Below are 19,889 nucleotides of genomic sequence, written 5' to 3' on the forward strand. Positions count from 1 at the left end.
AGAAAGATATTCTGAAATCAATAGTTGAGAATCTCTTAACCAAACAACATTAACCAGATTGCCTTAGTCAAAAGCTCTACTCAGGCACACAGATTCCTATTAGGTTAGTAGTGCCTCGGTACTGAGACAGCCAAGACCTGAAGAAAAAAACCTCTTTCATGAGGGACGTGATAGAGCAGAAGAGAAGACCCTCAGAGGAAGCAGAAACAACCTTGGCAGAAGAACTGAACCTTAAAAGTCCTTTTTTTTTTAATGTCTATGGACACATAAGAAAAATATTGTACAGTAAAACAGAAACAGGTTGCTATTTTTAAAGAAAGGAACGTCAAGTGAGAAAAGTTTTGGGGAGTTAAAAATATGATAGAAGATGAAAAACTCACCATAGATCTTGGAAGATGATGTTGAGAGACTCACTCACAAATAGAGTAAAAAGATAAAAGAAACAAGAAATATAGGGGATCGGTTGGCAGGGTTAAGAATAGCAGAGGACAGAGAAAATGGATGGAGGAATTTTCGGAAGAAGTATTTCAGTAGTTTTCCACATCTGAGGTGTATGCGTTTCCAGATTGAAAAGGCAAGCTCAGTGTCTATCTCAGTGGATCTTTAAAAAAGAAAAAATAAAAGATCTACCATCATGTAATTTCAGAACACATGGGAAAGGGAGAGGATGCTGTAAGGTGAGACGGGGGGAGGGAGGGAGGGAGGGAGAAAGGAGAGAGCAAACAAACAACATTGTTGATGTAAAATACACTTTCTTTTTTAACTGTGTGGGGAAAATTGTGGTAATTTAAAAATTTGAGTAAACATCGTTGGCTTGAATGTCGAGCAAACTTACTCATTAGAAGGTCTATGCTGGATGTCATTTAGTCGGTAGAAACACTGCATCCTATCGGCCAGCATCCTTTCTGATGGGCCACGTGTCTGTTCTGATTGGTTGCTGGCTTTTGTTTTCCTTCACGTTGTCTCTTTCCATGGATACCATAAACTTAGCTCTAGTAGAGAGGCTCCCACTAATAGATCAGAGTTTATCAGCAGCATTTGGCAATATATACAGTCAGAACAACCACCCCTCCCACTTTTTTCAGGTGCCAGGATTTACAGTGGTGATGTGGAAAGCAGAGATAGCAGTGGCTCCTTTCCTGCTTGGGAACTTTACAAATTATTACTCCCCTTTTTTTTTCTTCCTCACTTGGTAGTTATATTAAGTCTCTGGGGAAATGAAAAGCCAGTCTTCTTCGAAAATCAGATGGAGAAATTCTGTCCTAATGCACTAACAGCTCTCCCCTCCCTTTCTGAATGATTCCAGACCCTCCGATCTCCTGTGGAGGGTTTGAGATAGAGGCGGCAGGGAATTATGCATCTGGTTTATTACCCTTGGGAGACTTGGCCATGAGAGGCTCCCGTGTGAAACAATCCTATATAGGAAAACAAATGAGATTCTGCTTGGTGAAGCTCAGTTGAGCAGTGAAGTGGTGGGACTGAGCAGATGTAGGGCTTGGTGTGCTGAGGGCTTAGTGGGAGCGCCTACGGAAGGGATGGTAGAAAGACGATGCTCAGATATTTGAATACTTAGCATGTAGAGGGGGAGTCAAGCCCCCTTTTATGGTCTGACTCCAAAAGGCAGAAGCGGGTCTTACAGGTGGATGTAAACTCAGTGGGCAGCAGAACGGAGCTAAGAGCATGGCCTCTGGAGTCAGGTAGCCTGGGATGGAGTCCCAGCATCACGGCTTACCAGCTGTTGTTACTCAAACTATCTGGACTCCAGTATCTTCATCTGTCAATTGGGGTAATATTAGCATCCACTTACAAAACTATTCTAAGGATGACATCAGCGAACATATGTGAAAGATTACGACAGTGCTGGGCACGTAGTAGGCACTCCTGTGTTTGGGGGCTTAGAAGTGGCACTCCCTGAGAGGCAGCACAAAGCACAAGGTATGGAAGATGATTCTGACATCTGCTGCTCTCTGAAAATTTTGTTATCGTTGCAGTGGTCAAGCCGAAGCTGGCTGACGGCTTCATGGGGGTGGGAGAATGGGAGGGTTTGTGCAAAGTGCAGGAGGTAGGGTTAGAGAACTTTTCTAGTCCTTTCCACCTCCACCTGACGTGCTCAGGTCTGAGCCACGTGGTCTTTAGCTGGTTTAGCTGGGCTTGGAGCGCCAGCTTTCGGTCTGCCCCGTGCTCAGAGCCACTTATCAGAGGATCACCTGAGCTGCTACTCACTGCATGGCCATCATGGGGTCTAGTCCTTGTATGCTTTGCTCATCTACATCATGGGATGCAGACTCAGGAATGGAAAACAAGAACGATGCTTTTCCTTCAATTCGCGCTCGGAGCAGAGCCAGCGGGTGTCCTGTGGGACATGAGAAACTCCAAATTTGGGGATGAAATCCATATTTAGAAAACAACAAAAACAAAAAACTTTGAGCAAGTTGCAAGGAAGGAACTGTGTGTCTCGGTTCTAGGAAGCATAAAGGCGCGAAGTACAATGTATTTTGACACAACCGACTCATAGGCACAAGCCCACATCTGGGCTCCATCTCTCGCACCCCAGCTGCGTACAGGTGGGAAAATGCTCTTATGGCTGAAGACAGGCCAGCCGCAGGCGCCGGGATCCTTGGCCTCCCATCAAAAGCCTGGCAGCCATGCGGTGGCCATGTTCAAGTGAATTTCATTCAATGTCTCGATACACAAAAATAACCATGTTATAATGGCTGCTGGTGGTAGCATTCTTTACTTTTAATTGCAAAACCCATGTGACCACATTAGAGAAAGTTTTCAGAACTGAAGGAAACACATCAAGTGAAATATCACAGGTCTCATACAATTTCTAAAATTTGTCTTTATTCTCTATCTTTTTTTTTCCCTGTGCTAATGAATATTTACACAGTTGTAACCAGCCTTTTTACTTAACTTTATAACATAAGAATGTTCCCAGGTTTCGTCTTAAGTCTTATCACATATATTTTTTTAAAGCTACCCAGTACTATGTTATATGCACTCACTGTTTTAAATTACTGATTACATACTGTTGGACTTTAAATTGCTATCAGTTTTGCAGTGTGGTAGTATTGCTAGTTTTAGCTCTTCCTGTTTTGTTTTGTTTTTTAATCATTTACTTACATTAAGTGGGATTCCTGGATCAAAGAGTAGAAATGTTTTTATTACTCTTAACATTTTTTTACTTAAAGAGCAATGCCCTTCCACCTAAATAGTGCGTTTAATATGTGTTTATCTCTTTTTTCTCCTCAGATCCCACTACCCTAGCAGAGGGAAAAGAGCACAGTGCATGTTTGGAAGACCCAAAGTAGAGACTGAACTGAACGACGTAAGCTGCAGCCTGGTGGCGAGACGTGCAGCGAGGCCCAGCCGAGCCAGAAAAAGCAAACATCGGAAAGAAACAAGAGGCCACCACAGAACACGACAGCCTCTTGCGAAGGTACCATAATCTACTTAACCTTTCCCTGACGTGCAATGTTGTGATGGTTAATTTTATGCGTCAACTTGACTAGGTCACGAGGTCCCCAGATATTTGGCTAAACATTATTTCTGGGTGCGTCTGTGAGGGTGTTTCCAGAAGAGATTAGCGTTTGGCTCAGTAGACGGTGTGAGAGAATAGAAAATAATAGAACATATATATATATATATATGTATTGGTCTTTTGCCCTAAACCCTTTAGAGCTCCTAAAACCCGTGTAAGTTGCTAAGTGATAAGAACACTAGGAGCATCTATTATTCCATATTTGTCTTTGATCTTGTCTCTGACACAGGGGCTCCTAAAACTTGTAAATTTCTAAGTCATCAGAGCACTAAGCTCGTCTTCTGTTCTATTGAGGTGACGCTGGGTGCACTCCTGGATGGGGGCCTGGTCACCAGGACGTCCAAGCCATGGTTAGAAGCTTGGATTTTCAGTCCTCTCCCCGGGCCCGCGCCCTGTCCTCTAGAGAGGGGAGAGGGGCTGGAAATAGAGTTAATAACTGATCATGCCTGTGTGAGGAATCCTCCATAAAAATCCCACTTGTAGGGGGTTTGGGAGCTTCCAGGTTGGCGAACACATCCACTCCAGGAGGGAGATGCACCCCAGCCCTACGGGGGCAGAGCCCTGTGCCTGGGATCCTCCCGGACCTCGCCCTAGGTGTCTCTTCATCTCGTTGTTCATCTGTGTCCTTTATGATGCCCTTTGTTAAACTAGTAAAATGTAAGTAAGTGTTTCCCCGAGTTCTGTGAGCTGCTCTAGTAAATTCATCGAATCTGAAGAGGGGGTCGTGGGAACCTCCGGTTTGTAGCCAATTGGTCAGAAGCCCAGGTGATGAACTGGACTTGTGGTTGACATCTAATGTGTGGTCAGTTGGGGCGGGGAGCAGTCTTGTAGGACAGAGTCCTTCACCTGTGGGATCGGACGCCATCTCCAGGTAGGTAGTGTCAGAATCGAGTTCAATTGTAGGACACCCTGCTGGGGTTGTGAATTGTTTGGTGGGAGGAAATGCACATCTCTGGTGACCAGAAGTGCTGTGAGTGTCCTGTGTGAGGAGTAGAGGAGACACACAGGAGGAAGGCTGAGTTTTTTCTAACTCAGGAAGAGGACTGGGTCGTTTTTCTAATGCACTGAGTAAAGCAGACAGCGCTCCCCAGTGTGGTGGGCGTGACCCAGTCTGTTGTGGGCCTATATTCAGGCTTTGTCCATCTATCCTATTGATTTGGTTTATCTTTTTTTTTTGTATTATAAGCAATGTTTCAGTGACTACCCCTGAACATGCCAAGAGTGGACTTCCTGGGCCGTGCTCTTCAAGGGTTTTCTCAAGGTTCCTGATACACACTGTCAAGTTGTTTTGAGAAGGCCCGCCCCTCTCACGCTGCTGCACACTGAGAGGTGGTGTCAGCATCCCTGAGTGGGCAGTGTTTCACACGAGAGCACTGGCACCATCAAAACCCTGACACTCCCCACTCCTCTCCACTTTGGGGTCCTCGGTTCTGCCTGCCCGTGGGGCTTTTCCAGCGCTTCTCATTTTTATCACCCCTCAGATAACCCGCTTTCCTCCCTCCTTCCCCAAATGTGTTTCATCAGGAGTCCAAACCCAACTTGTAAATTAGCTAGCTATAGGATTTGGGGCCCATCATTTAAATTCATTGGAATCCAGTTCTCTCATTTGCCAAGTGAGAGGATTTTACTACCTAATCTCTAAGGTCCTCTCAGTTACAGTTTTATTTATAATATTGAATAATTGAAAATAACCTAAATGTTCAACAACAAGGTTTGGTTAAGTAAGTCATGATATATCCAGATGGTAGAATACCAAACAGTAATTTTTTTAAATGTATTTTTATTATATCGCACGAGAACAACTCATGTTCATCATGCTAAGTGACAGCAGCATGACACTGTGCGATTCCAGATTTGTATGTACAAATCTTAATGTGTAAAATTAAACAGAAACATACCGTAAGACTAACAGCAGTTCTCTGTATGATTGTATTATTGGTAATATATAATCATAAAAATGCATTTTATTTCATGGTAAAAATCAGATACTGAAGTGGGATCAGCTTAAAGCTCCTTGGCCTCTGTGCAGGTTTTCTTGACCTTTAGGCAGGGTTAGGTCCTTTGTCCTGAGCTCCCACTGTATCTAGAACAAGCCTTTGTTACAGCCAACACTACCCTGCATCATAACTGCCAGCCAACGTGTCTGCTTCCTACTGAATTCTGAGGCTCCTGATGGCAGAGTTCTTGTCTTGTTTATCACTCTAGCATGGCGCCTGGCACTTAGAACACGCCAGGCACATGCTGACTAAATGTTGAAACAATTTCTGTGGAAACTATAGACCAAAGTGATCAGATTTAATTCTGAGGCTTGGTATTGCCCACTCCTTTTCAGGTTCCACAGTCAGTAACACAGGCATCTCAGATAATATTTTTCCTAAAAGCTTTGCCTACAACTTGGGTAAATTGCCACTGCGAGACGGGTGCTGCTTGGGTGTCTGGGTGGGAAAATTCCTTTGAGGGATGTGGAGACATCGGACAGCTCTACCTAGCGGCATCCAGCATTTGCGCATGCATCTACCTCCCTTACTGGGATTCCTTGCTCACCGTGCAACTTCCAAGTTGTAATTTGGCTTCCTGTGGAAATGTCAAAACAGTAAATGTGCTAGCTGGTCTGGAGGGCGTAAGAGACTGTTCCCTCGGGCAGTTGTGTTTCTCATGGTAAATTAATGAATTGGCAGAATTTGGATTCTGTTGACCCAATGAGGTGCCGCCACCCTGTGAAAGTCCCTTGGCATGCTTCGTACCATCTATCTTATCTCCAGCAATAGTGGAGAATCAGAGGGGAGGGCTCGTTGTCCGGAATGCTAGGGAAAGGATACCCAGGGTGGAAGGGAAGCTGCCGAGGTGAACTTCGGACACAACTGGACAGCTGTGGACAAACCTTCAGGTTTGGGTACAAGAAAGTTTTGGTATGGATTAATTCTATGCGTGACGAGGAGAAGACCAGGACAAACTATGCTATGATCCATTATAGTTACACGTTAACAGAAAAGGCACTAAGATGTCCTTAACCATTTACTCTCTAAATTGTTTCTCCTTGTGTCTGTAACTAATCTAATTGATATTCATGTTTAGCTACTGTATATATATGTCTGTATATATGTATATATATAGTTTTTAACAGAAAAGGCTTTTATTTATTTATTTTCAATTTTTGAATTTTATTTTAGTTTTTTATACAGCAGGTTCTTATTAGTTATCTATTTTATACATATTAGTGTATACATGTCAATTCCAATCTCCCAATTCATCACACCACCACCACCCGCCCCGCCGCCGCTTTCCCCCCTTGGTGTCCATACGTTTGTTCTCTACATCTGTTTCTCTATTTCTGCCCTGCACACCGGTTCACCTGTACCATTTTTCTAGGTTACACATATATGCATTAATATACGATATTTGTTTTTCTCTTTCTGACTTACTTCACTCTGTATGACAGTCTCTAGATCCATCCACATCTCAACAAATGACCCAACTTCGTTCCTTTTTATGGCTGAGTAATATTCCATTGTATATATGTACCACATCTTCTTTTTTATTTATTTATTTTTAACATCGTTATTGGAGTATAACTGCTTTACAATGGTGTGTTAGTTTCTGCTTTATAACAAAGTATATCAGCTCTATGTATACATATATCCCCATATCTCCTTCCTCTTGTGTCTCCCTCCCACCCTCCCTATCCCACCCCTCTAGGTGGTCACAAAGCACCTAGGCAAATAGGATCATGGCACTCCCATGTGTGAAAATCGCCTTTGGCTCTCTGTGAGTACCACATAATGTCTAAATTCCTGAGCTGGTACAGAAGGGCTTTCACAATCTGACACCATTCCCCATAATATGGCCCATGTCCTAGACACACTGCAGTCTTCAGATTGTTCAAATGAGCTTCCTGCCTCATCATGCTTCTTTGTCTTTGCACCCCCTATTATTCTGCCTGGAATGCTTCCCCCTGCCTCTTTGGAAATTTTGTTTGCATCCTTCAAAACCAAGATTATCCATCATGTCAGCAAACATAGTTTCTTGCTCCCTCCTTTGGGTTTTCACAGTCCTTTAAACAAACCTATTCTCTAGCAATTACCCTCGGTGTTATAAATACCTGTTTGCGCATGTTCATTTCTAACTAGAGTATGAACTTCTTGAGAGCAGAGGCCTGCCATTCATCTCTGCGGAGCCAGTGCTTAGCTCAGAGTCTGACTCATCATAGATCCTTAATTCAAGTTTATTGAATGTATTAATTAAGCCATAACCAAGGCATACCATCCATTTAATTGCAAATGAAGTCACAAAGATGGAATTAACAGCCTCATTTTTTTTCTTCCAGTTTTACTGAGATATAGTTGACGTACAGCATTGTACAAGTTTGAGGTATATGGCATAATGCTTTGATCTACATACATCATGCAGTGATTATAAGTTTAGTGAACATCCATCATCACATAGATACAAAATTAAAGACACAGAAAAACTTAGAATTAAAAATTTTTTCTTGTGCTGAAACTCTTAGGCTTTACTCTCTTAACAACTTTCATATATAACCTACAGCAGTGTTATAGTACGTCATACGTTATATACCTAGTACTTATTTATCTTATAAGTGGACGTTTGTTCCTTTTGACTGCCTTCATCCAATTCCCCCTCCTCTCAACCCCCCTCCTCCGATAACCACAAATCTGATCTCTTTTTCTATGAGTTTGTTTTGTTTGTTTGTTTGTTTGTTTTAATGCGGTATTCGGGCCTCTCACTGTTGTGGCCTCTCCTGCTGTGGAGCACAGGACGCGCAGGCTCAGCGGCCATGGCTCAGCGGCCATGGCTCAGCAGCCATGGCTCAGTGGCCATGGCTCACGGGGCCAGCCGCTCCGCGGCATGCAGGATCCTCCCAGACCGGGGCACGAACCCGTGTCCCCTGCATCGGCAGGTGGACTCTCAACCACTGCGCCACCAGGGAAACCCTATGAGTTTGTTTTTGAAGTGTGATTGACCTACAACATTATGTGTTATGTACCAGCCTCATTTTTATCAGCCTCTTGATAAAGAGATGACAAACACTGAGTGCTTCTCACAATGCCAGCTCATGCAGAGCACAGAAAAGCGTCCAAATGCATTGGCCCTGGCCTTAAGTAGATTATAATAGAGTGGGAAAGATAAGACTTCCATTCATAAAACAAATGGAGGACAACATTAAGAACGTTGGAAAGCCATGCTGGTTGTAGCAGGCATCTGAACTGCTGGGGCTTGAGGCCAGAAGGAATGTGAGCAAGTCCTCCCTCACAGCCCGCCGTCCTTCCTAGTAGCACCGTTGGCAGGTAGGGTCACTTGGAGTCTAGTGAGGGAGGCGGGAGGGAGACATTGCAATGCGTGTGCTCAGAAAAGTTTTCCATATGAAGCTAGATCAAACGTACTATTGAGGAATATGTGGTTTGGGGATTGGTAAAGAAGAGGGTTGGGAGGAAAGCATTTGAGAAGGTGAAACGAGGTGGGAAAATGCTGGATATTGGAGTCTAGAGGCACAGGCATCTGAATCAGATCTTTAGGCACCACAGTTGTTTGAAGAATTCCGTTGTGCTGTGTAGCCAGAGATAGCAATAAAAACAATAAAATCTGTTCTTCTCTTTTGCTTTACCATCTACACAACGCTTATGGATCCTTGAAATAGTCATTGGGTCCTTATGACAGTCCTATCTGGTGTGCTGGGTGCTTAGAGGTTGAGTCTTCCTTGAGCTCATCACACCACACCCCATCTTAGGCTAAGACAGAAACCCTCCCCCATGCTCCAGAGGGCCCCTGAGCTTCCCTCTGACATGGCGTGTTCACATGCTATGTTTATTGTTTATTCCTGGGGAAAATAGGCACCATGTCTTATCTGTGCCCAGTACCTGGAATAAAATAGGAGTTTGGTGAATGTTTGCTGCATGAGTGATTGAATGCATGGATGTAATACAATGCATGGCAATCCTACTTGCTATTATGTTATCTCTGTCAAGTGTCTCATTCTCCACCTGAGTTGACAAGCTAGTCAACAAGTCCCCAGCAGTAAACCCAAAGATCACACCCCATCTCAGAATCCCCAGCCTGCCAAACATTGAATGGACAGAGTTGCCCAAGGATCAGCTGGAGCTATCCCTCCTCCAGGCGTGGAGTTACTGTAGGCTGAATAATAAAGACAACAGAGCTTTGAGCCTGGCATGGCATGCCTGCTAGAGCACAGAAACAGACATGACCCAGCAGCCCCAGGCTCTGCTGATAAAAAAGGCTTTCTGAGCAATGGTCCTTCAAAGCAACAAATCAAGACAGACAGCCTGCCAAAAACATGCTGACCCAGCAGACTCAGAATCCCTTACCTGCTGAGAAACAGCCCTCCCAGCCCATCCATCACTTAGACAACTCAAATTAGATGGTGAGAACATCAAAGAAGCAGAGTGTGTCTTTGTGGCTGTAGGAAAGCTCCTGGGCAACCTTGCCCCACATACTCCCCTCCCTGCCTCTCAGGGAGCCTGAGGAATAAATACCTTCATCTGCCTGTCAGATTTCTACCCATCCTTCAAGGCTCAGCTCTAATGCCACCTCCTCTGTGATGCCTTCACCCATCTCAGAACAGCATATTAGTAGGTCAAGAGTAGGTTTTGATGTTGTTCAGGGCAAGAGTCTCTGCACTGCCCATATTCTCATCTTCTGATCCATCACCTCTTCCCCTAAAGAGGTACATATAAGGGGAAGCTCTATGGGGAACAAAGAACCCCTTTTTACCCAACAGCCCAATGCAGAGCTCTCTGAAAGAGCAGAATTGAATGATAAAACTTGAAACTCAGATTGGGCTTCCATCTCCTCCCAGAGCCAGCACCCTAGTCCTGGGTCTTAGCACCTCTCAACATGGCAAGGATGAGTGTTGAGGTGTGTGGGAGGGAGGAGACGTTGTCAGTCTCAGGCAGGCTCCCAGTTCACTCATCAATCCTGCCACATGGGAGGGGCGGGCGGGAGAGGGGAGAGATTGATTGATTGATTATTGCTTATTCTTTTCAAATCGGTTGACCCCACTCATGTATAAATATGGCTTGGTTAATGGCTTGGACTGTGATCAATCATAATAGCAAAGGGTAGTGTGGGCCACCTTCCTTTCAAATGTGACTTTAACCACTGATCACACATCCATGGAATCAGATTTTTAAAGCGACTCTTCAGCACTCAACATCCATGTTCTGATTTGAATCCACAAATGCCTCGTGAACCATCTAAGAGGAGGGAGAATGTGCAATCTCTTCATCCTGTCCTTGACCAGAGCATTTAAGACAATTTATCCTATTTCACATGCTTCAGCATACAAAGAACAGGTTCTGCTGCTATAACAAAAATTCTTGATTTGGGGGCAGGGCAGTCTAAGATGGTTAAACAGCAGGTGTGCCCCACCTCCAATAATATTTCCCTGCCTCTACAGTTACAGGCATGCCCCACCCCCAGCAGTCTCCTACAGCCTTGCTAAAACCAGTGAGTGGCCAGACAGGGGATGCCCCTTGATCACCTGGCCCTGGCGGCCAGAGGGGCTTGCGTTCCTGGGCCCCCTGGGGCTATAACAATTGGAAAAACAGTTCTGGGCAGACTGCCACACATTGGGCACTGCACAAACAGCAGACTGAAGCACAACTCCAGTCTGCTTGTGAAAAAGGTCTATTTACTTGTCCTGGAGCTTCAACCTGAGAAAGTAAAATTATCTATAATTACAGTAATTACTTAAGGGATACACAAAATAAAAAGATGTAAAATATGACATCAAAAATGTAAAGCATGGGAAGAGGGACTAAAAATATAGAGTTTTTAAGATGTGTTCAAACTTAAGTTATCAACTTAAAATAGACTGGTATATGTATGGCTCTTATGTGTGAACCTCATGGTAACCACAAAGTAAAAACCTATAGTAGATACAAAAAAAAGATAATGAAAAAGGAATCTAAAGATAACACTAAAGAAAGTCATCAAACCACAAGGGAAGAAAGCAAGAGAAAAAGAAAAGAACAGAGAAGAACTAGAAAAACAACCGGAAAACAACACAGTAGCAATAAGTATATACCTATCAATAATTACTTTAAATGTAAATGGACTAAATTCTTCAATCAAAAGACATAGAGTGGTTGAATGGATTAAAACAAACAAACAAACAAGATTCATCTATACGTTGCCTACAAGAGACCAACTTCAGAGATAAGAACACACACAGACTGAAAGCAAAGGGATGGAAAAAGGTATTTTCTGCAAATGGAACATAAAGAAAAGAGAACTCTCCTACACTGTTGGTGGGACTGTAAATTGGTGCAGCCACTATGGAAAACAGTATGGAAGTTCCTCAAAAAATTAAGAATAGAACTATCATGTGATCCAGCTCTTCCACTTCTGGGTATTACCTGAAAAATATAAGAACAGTAATTCAGAAAGATAAACACACCCCTATGTTCATTGCAGCATTATTTACAATAGGCAAGTTATGGAAATAACCTAATTATCCATTGGTGGATGAATGGATAAAGAAGATGTGTTATGAAATCCTGCCATTTACAACAACATGGATGGACCTTGAGGGTATTACGCTAAGTGAAACAGATACCATATGATTTCACTTGTATGTAGAATCTAAAAAAATTGAAACAACCAAACCAAACAAAATTCATAGATATAGAGAACAGATTATTGGGTAGAGAACAGACTATTGGTTACCAGAGGAGAAGGGGGTTGGGGGGGCAGAAATGGGTGAAGGGGGTCTATTTATGGTAATGAATGGTAACTAGACTTACAGTGGGGATCACTTTGTAGCATATATAAATATCAAATTACTATGTTGTACACCTGAAACTAATATAATGTTATATACCAATTTTTACCTCAAATAACTATTTTGACAGGGTGTAGTATCTCCTCAGATACTTTAGCTGAGAAAGAGTGGAGACCAAGGTTTCACATCCATTGGGGTGGCTGGGTCTTCTGGCATTGGTGAGGGAGAGGTTAACCGTGATGTGGCAGCCAGGGCCTCTTAGCCATGGGTTGCCATAGAGACAGTCCTGTGATACTCAGTACTATAGGCAACCGTACCAGGCAGCCTCTCCTTGCTCAGCCTATAGCAGGCATGATGCTGGAGATGGCCACCCTGGTCTTTCCTTTTCCCATTTAGAGACCTCAGAAACTGCTGCCCTGAGGATCCATGTGAAAGAACTTCTATACTTCTGGTGCATTTTCCTGCTCTTTTGCCCTTTTTCTGGGAAACAAGCAAAGCAAAACAAAACAAGAGCTCTGTTTTAGGAAAAAAAACAACTCAGTGGGGACCTGCAGTTGGTGAGCTGCACAGAGAAGCATTGCCCAGACTGGGGTTAGACAGGGCCCATCTCTATTCTGAGATCTTTCTTCCTTGTCAGATGATCATTTATCCAAACCTTCCCAGACTCAGAAGTGGACCCCTGACCTGGCTGTCTTGCCAGCTGTCAGAGCACGCCATTAAAATGCTCTTCCTAATTCTAACGAAAACAAAGATAATATGTTCTAACACAATGCTAAACACTTTAAATACTTTACCTCCATTTTATAGATGAGAAAATTGGGATACAGAATGTCCAGTGACACGCCTCAGGTCATACAGCCAGTTGACTCCAAAGTTCATGCAGTAGCTACTCTGCTGTTCTGTCTCTGATGCTTGGCCGAAACTAACCTCCCCTGTGACTTCTCCTCATTGGTCCTTATTCATTCTCTGGAGCAATAGAGGATGAATTTCCTTCTGTTTCACAGCCTTGTCCCTTGGAGAAGACGTTCATGATAGCCTTCAGTGAACTGAAAGCTTTGTGGGCAATTGTGAGAAATGGTTATGCTCAGAAGGCAGCGTTTTGCCTCTCCTCGTTCCCTTCTTCTCCGCGATAAACATCGCTGTTTATCCTTAAAATGTATAATAAGAGTTCCTGCTCATTATTCCCAACAAATGCATTGATCTCAGTCTTTCCAGAAAAAGGCAGACAGCCCTTGATCGCTGCGCCTCCAGCCACCCCCTCCACTACCCAGCATCAGGCCAGCAGGGATGACATCTGCCCCTCACCACACCATCAGCTTACACACTGTCTGACAGCCACTGAGGGAGGAACAACCTAGGAGGCTGCACTCAGTCCCTTGGTCCCAAGAGTGGTGTCAGTCACAACAGGTCATCTGTCTTCAAGCAGACTTTGGGAAGACAATTTGGTGACAGTTTAGTGACAGACAGGATGCACCTTTGGGTATTGACTAATTGTCAGGCATGGGTTGAATTCCCCAGAAACTCACCTCTCCTTCTGCACTGTGCCCTCAAAGAACACACCTACAATCAAAGGATGAGGGTGATTTTTCTCATCCCATTGGATCATTTTGTAGGTAAGGAAACTGAGACCCAGAAAGATGAGACTATGTTACCCAACAGAGGCAGCACCAGGAACCAAATGCAGGTCTGTCTGAATCCAAAGTCTACCTTCTTAACCACCACACCATAAGGCATACTGGTCATCCCAGTCTCTGGCATGGACCAAGCACCCTGACTCCGGGAAATCTCTAAAACGGACATTGTAAAGTACCATATAGAATTGGTGTGAGTGCTACAGGGGATATAATTCGTCATGTTCCTAGCACAGTGCCAAGCATGGAGGAGCTTCTCCATCAGAGGTACCCAGTGTCGTCAGCAGGGACTGGGACCCATATCTCTCTCGTGTTTCTCTGGTAGGGCCTCTGTACATCTGCCTCACTGGCACTCCTTATCACAGCAGGGGCAGGCATGGCACTGTTTGGGGCAGAGAACAAGGCAACAGCCAAAGCTTGGCCCTCAGTGAGCTTGCAGTTCAGCAGAAGACAAAGGGGCGACACCCATCTTCTGCATCTTCTCTGCAGAATTCGATGCAGCTGTGTGATCCCTCCTTCTTGAAGACCCTTACTCTCGTGGTTCCTGAGAGAGCACTGTCACTCTTTTTCCTTCCTACACAACCATGAACTCTTTGGCTGACTCTTCATTCTCCCCTGGATCTCTTCATGTTGGGGCCCTCAGGGCTCTTCCCTCTCATCTCCAAAGAGCCCTTATTCTAGGTGACGTCATCAGGTCTCATGATGCTAAATACCAAGTGGACGCTGATACCCTGAGCTTTTTCTCTTCAGCCTTAATCCCTTCCTAAGCTCCAAGCTCTAATATCCAACAAACTACATGATGTTTCCCATCTGATATTTCCTGGGCTTCTTAAACTGAACATTTCCCAAACCGAACTGTGATTCCCCATGCCAAACCGATTTCTCTCCCCCACTCCCATCACACTTACCTTTGGTTCCCACAATTGATTCGTTCAGTGTGTGTGTATTGAGTGTTATCATTATGCCAAGCATTATATTCTAAGCAGCAGAGAACAAGATAAAGTAAAAAAGACTAAGTCCCTTTTTTCATAAAGCATATAGTTTAGTAGGAGAGCCAGAAGAGAACCAATAATTCATTTAATAAATAACATACTGTACTTTTAGAGACCAATACTTGCCCCTCCCTCTACATCCCATGTTGCTGAAGCCAAAGTGTTTAAAGTCATTCTTGACTCCTGCCTTTCTCTTACCTTCTCTCTCTCTCTCTTTTTCTGTTTTTTGTTTGTTTGTTTGTTTTTGGCTATGCAGCTTGTGGTATCTTAGTTCCCTGACCAGGGATTGAACTCAGGCCCTCGGCAGTGAAAGCACTGAGTCCTAACCGCTGGACCACCAGGGAATTCCCTCCTTTACCTTCTCTGTTCAATCTACTGGTGCGTTCTATCAGCTCTACCCCCCAAATACTTCTATTTTGAATAGAGTTCTTAGTGGTGAGGTGTTGATAATTGATAGGGTAAGGAATGATCACAGAACAGGCCATATGCTATGTCTGGAGAAAAAAAAGAAATAAGATGAAAAAACAATATTCGTCCATTCTTTAGAGAAACACAGGGAACAGTGATCCATCTCCAAACACACTCACTTTGGTTTGCAGGGCAGTTCATGTTCTTGCTGCCTTTGGGTTTTGTATTTCTCCAGGACTCCATTCTTTGTGGTGGGGCTCCTATGATTCCTTATCTTGCTGAAGTGGGGTGGTGGTACTTGTCTTGCCATTGTATTCACGCCAAGAAAGATCTCAGATTGTTCTATGAAGCCTGACAGAGGCACAGGTGCAGGCGGATACCATTCCATGCCCCACCATCCTCACTGATATATCTCTGCCCCATCCTGTGAGTCAGACCCTTAGAAGTGTCTTGCAATGTTCAAAGGAGGGCCTTCCTCGTGGGGTAAGCTAGATGGAACCCCAAAATAAAAATAGCAGGCATAGCAGGTGTCACTTCTGCAGGGTGGTCATGCAATGATCTGTTGGACACGGCTGGACATAGAAATGGGGGGCAGGAATGGCGTTTCTCCATTGTCCTTACACAAATGGAGACTGGGGGTCTGCAGGGTCTCACCTGGCGCCCACGTTGTTCCCGAGTCCTGGCAGTTTTCAGAGCTTTCTCTATGACGTGGGGTGAACGTTGGGAAGATCCTCACGTCGACTCCTTACCTCTCTGTCTGGTCCCACTGGGTCTCATCCAGACTCTACTTCTCTCTTTTTCCTTTCCCAGCCTGGCATTGAGGGTGAATGGAGAAGAGCCATGCTTTCCCAGTCTGTACAAAATCTGTCGCTGGAGTCCCACAGTTCTCCCCTTCCTCCTGAGACCTCACGTTCCAAAGCTCAACAGCAAGACTTAACCACTTTGTCAGTCTCCTGAGGCAACTCTGTAGAATGTCTAGCTGGCCGAATGATGAAATAAGTATGAGAAAAACACATCAAAATAGCACATCAGAATCTCTCCACAATGATTGTTGTCATGGAGGAAGGTCCAAAATGGTGAGGCATGCTGCATCTATAAATATAAGACTCGTGGAGTTTATGAAGAGTCCCCATGTGCTAATCTCCCTTCATCTTCACATCAGTGCTGTGAATTAGTTACAGTTAATACAGACAGATGATAGGTAAAGAGCTAGTGCTTAAATGCGGGTTTTCTGCTTAAGTTTAGTGCATTATTCAATCCCAGGTGAGAATTCATGACTACCAGTTCTAATAGATCTCCAGTCTGGGCCGTCTGAATTTCCCTCAAATAGCCAACTTAAGGCATTTCTCCCTCCCTCCCAGATGTGGACAGCTCATCAGGGAAGTCATAGGCTCACTGCCCTTACTCATTGCCCCGAGTGAGCCCTGGCCTGTTGTTTTCTACCATTCTCTGGAGAGAGAGGCGTGATTTGAAGTCAAGACAGGAAGGTGGGTCTTTAGAAAGTGGCGGGGAAGCGCAAGCAGGCTTCCAGGCAACTTTGATGGGGGTGGGAACGAGTTGCACACTTGAGCTTTAAAGAGCAGAAAACAGACGTGAGGTGTTCAAAGCACGAGCAGCACGAAGGGCTTGGTGCTGACGTTCCTTCTAATTTGTTTTTAATTAGACATTTTTCAAGGGGGTCGGGGGAACCTGAAATGCTTCTATGAGGATCTGAATTTTAACCCACCTGCTGGGAGCCCTTTGAGGACACTGTGGCCTTCCATCCTTCTTGTTCTTTTCCTAGACAGGAGTGGAGCTGAGGGGAATCTGGAGCGGACCTTCGCAGCTTTGGGTGGAGAGAGGCTATTCTTTTGTTTCTCTCGATTGCAGCGTGGTAGGGTGTAGGGGCAGGAATGGAGGCCTGCAGGTTATATAATTTGGGGAGGCCTCTTTAAGAAGAAGAAAAAAATTGGTAGAAGAACCAGTATTTACTTAGAATGAGAAAACAGTCAAAACAAATTTCTAGAGCCTTGGGAACTTAGCTACTTTTTTTTTTTTTTTTTTTAAATCTCTTCAGACAATTTACAAAAATAAAAAAGAACAGCTTAAATAGAAACACTTTCGGATGACATCCTGGTGTCCCCACTCCACCTGGAACATTCTGCAACTCCCAGAGACTCCCAGCATTACAGGGTCTCTACAGGGCTGGGGGACCCTGAAACTTAAGCTCCGTTAGCTTCGTGGGAAATCGCTGCGGGGAGGAGGTGGGACAGGCATCAGTGAGGGTGGCTGGCAGCGGGTCGCAGGGAAGAGGATGTCATGGGGGGTAATTACCCTTCCCCCCACCTTGGGAGCATCCCTGGGTTGTGGGGAGGCAGCCACCTCACAACTGATCCCATATCAAGCAGGTTGGGCATCTCCGCTCAGCAGTCTGGGGACCCACCAGCAGGTTCAGCTGGCTGAGGGCCTCTTTCAAGGCTCCTCCCACTTCATTCCAGGCTTCAAGTGGTAGCCAAGGAAGGCTCCAGATTGGAGCATTTTAAGCTTTTCTCCTGTGTGGATCCCTTTGGGAATATAGACTCTTTCCCCGGAGTCCCCTGGGAACTTCCCTCCGTGTTTCTTCTCCAGCCTAGAGGGAATGAGACTTCTGCTCTCTCTACCCATCTGGGGTAGGTCTGGGTGAGGGGACTCCATCTCTCTGCCAACCCCACCTACAGACTTCTCACAGAGGCGAGAGGTGTTGCCAATCTGACGGCCCCCCATTTTTTTTTTTACTGTTTCAATATAATTTTATTAGCAGTTATTACATCAGAATTCACATTTACAGGATCCAAAGGACTATCTTAGAAAATTCTAAAGTATATGTAGTTAGATTTTAACAGTAAAATAGAACATATTCTCATTATAGCACAGCCCTTGAAAAGTCAAGAATAATACTGAGAATTAAGTACAGTTCTATCAAGAACTAGAAATGAATTCTGTGTGCATAGTGTGACTTAAAACAAAGTTCCATGCAAGTATAATACGTCTATGGATGTGAATTTCAGTGGCAAACATCATTAACTTCCAAACAACTGACACCAAAGGAATTTCCAATCAAAGCACAAGCATGGTGGCTTTCGTTCAATGTAGAGCTGTGATAATTCTATAAAGAGACCCTGAATCCTTAAGTCTTGTGACATGATTTTATGCTGTGACACTAATACAAAACACATCAACTCCAATGCGTAGATTCTGACGTATCATGACAAAAATATGGCCTTTTTCTATATCAGTGTGTTTAATGACTGTCCCGACAGGACCCAAGATCACTTTCTTCTTTTACTTCTGACTCCTGGCAAGGTGGATCCCACTCCCCTAACCCCGTCCCTGCGCGTCAAGTATAAGGCCGCGCTCCCTTTCCAGGCTGGCTGGCCAGACCCTCATGTCTGCTCCAGCATCTGCAGCTGTACCTGGGAGGTGAGGCAGGCAGGCGGTCCTTGCTCGCGTGGCTAATGGGGCAGGAGAGCTCGGTGTGCACCACAGACCCAGCATTTCTGTAAGACGAGGAAATCCTTCTGGGCTCTCTGGGCTTGTGCATCGGCACACATCATCAGAGGAGCTCTGCCCTGGGAAGCCTCAGATGCTGGCTCATGAGTTCTGATTTACAGGCTTTTTTTTTTTTTTTTTAATGAGTTCCCTATTGCGCTATTTTTCCTTGATTAAGTCTCCTTCAGTTGAAAACCCAAAAGGAAGGAGAAGTGTGTGACAGGATTCAAGTACCGGAATGCCATCTGTGCCCCAAGCGCTCCCGAGTGCACACATGCAATTTTGCATCTCATTGCAGGGATGCCACAGGTCTTTCTAAGGAAACCAAGGAGATCCTCTAAAACAATGCTTGCCAAACACGAATGGGCACGGGAATCTTGTTCGAGTGCAGACCCCGACTGAGGAAGTCTGGGGTGGGGCTTGAGACCTCCATTGAGTTTGCAAGTTCCTGAGCAATGTCAGTGCTCCTGACCCAGAGCATCTAGATCCTCAACCACTCAAAGGCGGTCTGGCACCAGCACCGCCTAGGACCTTGTTAAAAATGCAGCATCTCAGGCCCTACCCCAGAAATCTTGGCCACCACTGAGTAGCTGACAGCCCTCTCATTTTTTCCCCCTGCAATCTCATCCAGGATTATACGATATAAACGGTTGCAGCTGTGCTGAGCAGGACTTAGTTAACTTAGAGGCTGGTCAGATAGGAAAATCACTAATTTCCCCAAGGAGCCAGGGCGATGCCACCAGCAGCTGGTCCCCCTCTGTGAGTCATTGGAAGCTGCAAACAAGACCTCGTGCGATGTTTGTGGAAGGTAATGTGGATGAATTAATGATGATGCAGGAGCCGTCGCAGAGGTAATTCTTGACTCTCTTAATTGCGCCATTTCTCAACCTTAATGCTGCCTCGCTGCCATTTCTGAATTATATGTCCACACACATCCAGAGACACACACATCATAGATTAATTCTCCCGCTCAAACTGATGAACTACCCAACACGTAATTTATACTCATTTATATTTGCCCTAATCTAGCCAAACTCTTTTCTTTCTACTCT

General features: G+C 44.7%; 1 protein-coding gene across 1 annotated transcript in view; it reads left to right on the forward strand.

The window, feature by feature from the left end:
- The window catches only part of ADPRM (ADP-ribose/CDP-alcohol diphosphatase, manganese dependent), a 379,713-nt gene that overhangs the window by 215,819 nt on the left and 144,005 nt on the right, over positions 1–19,889 (forward strand). The window contains exon 7 of the transcript XR_007473556.1: positions 3,253–3,439. The gene's annotated coding sequence lies outside the window, so the exon portion shown is untranslated. The remainder of the gene's footprint in view (positions 1–3,252; positions 3,440–19,889) is intronic.

The sequence above is a fragment of the Orcinus orca genome, chromosome 19, assembly GCF_937001465.1.
Source record: "Orcinus orca chromosome 19, mOrcOrc1.1, whole genome shotgun sequence".
Lineage (NCBI taxonomy): Eukaryota > Metazoa > Chordata > Mammalia > Artiodactyla > Delphinidae > Orcinus > Orcinus orca.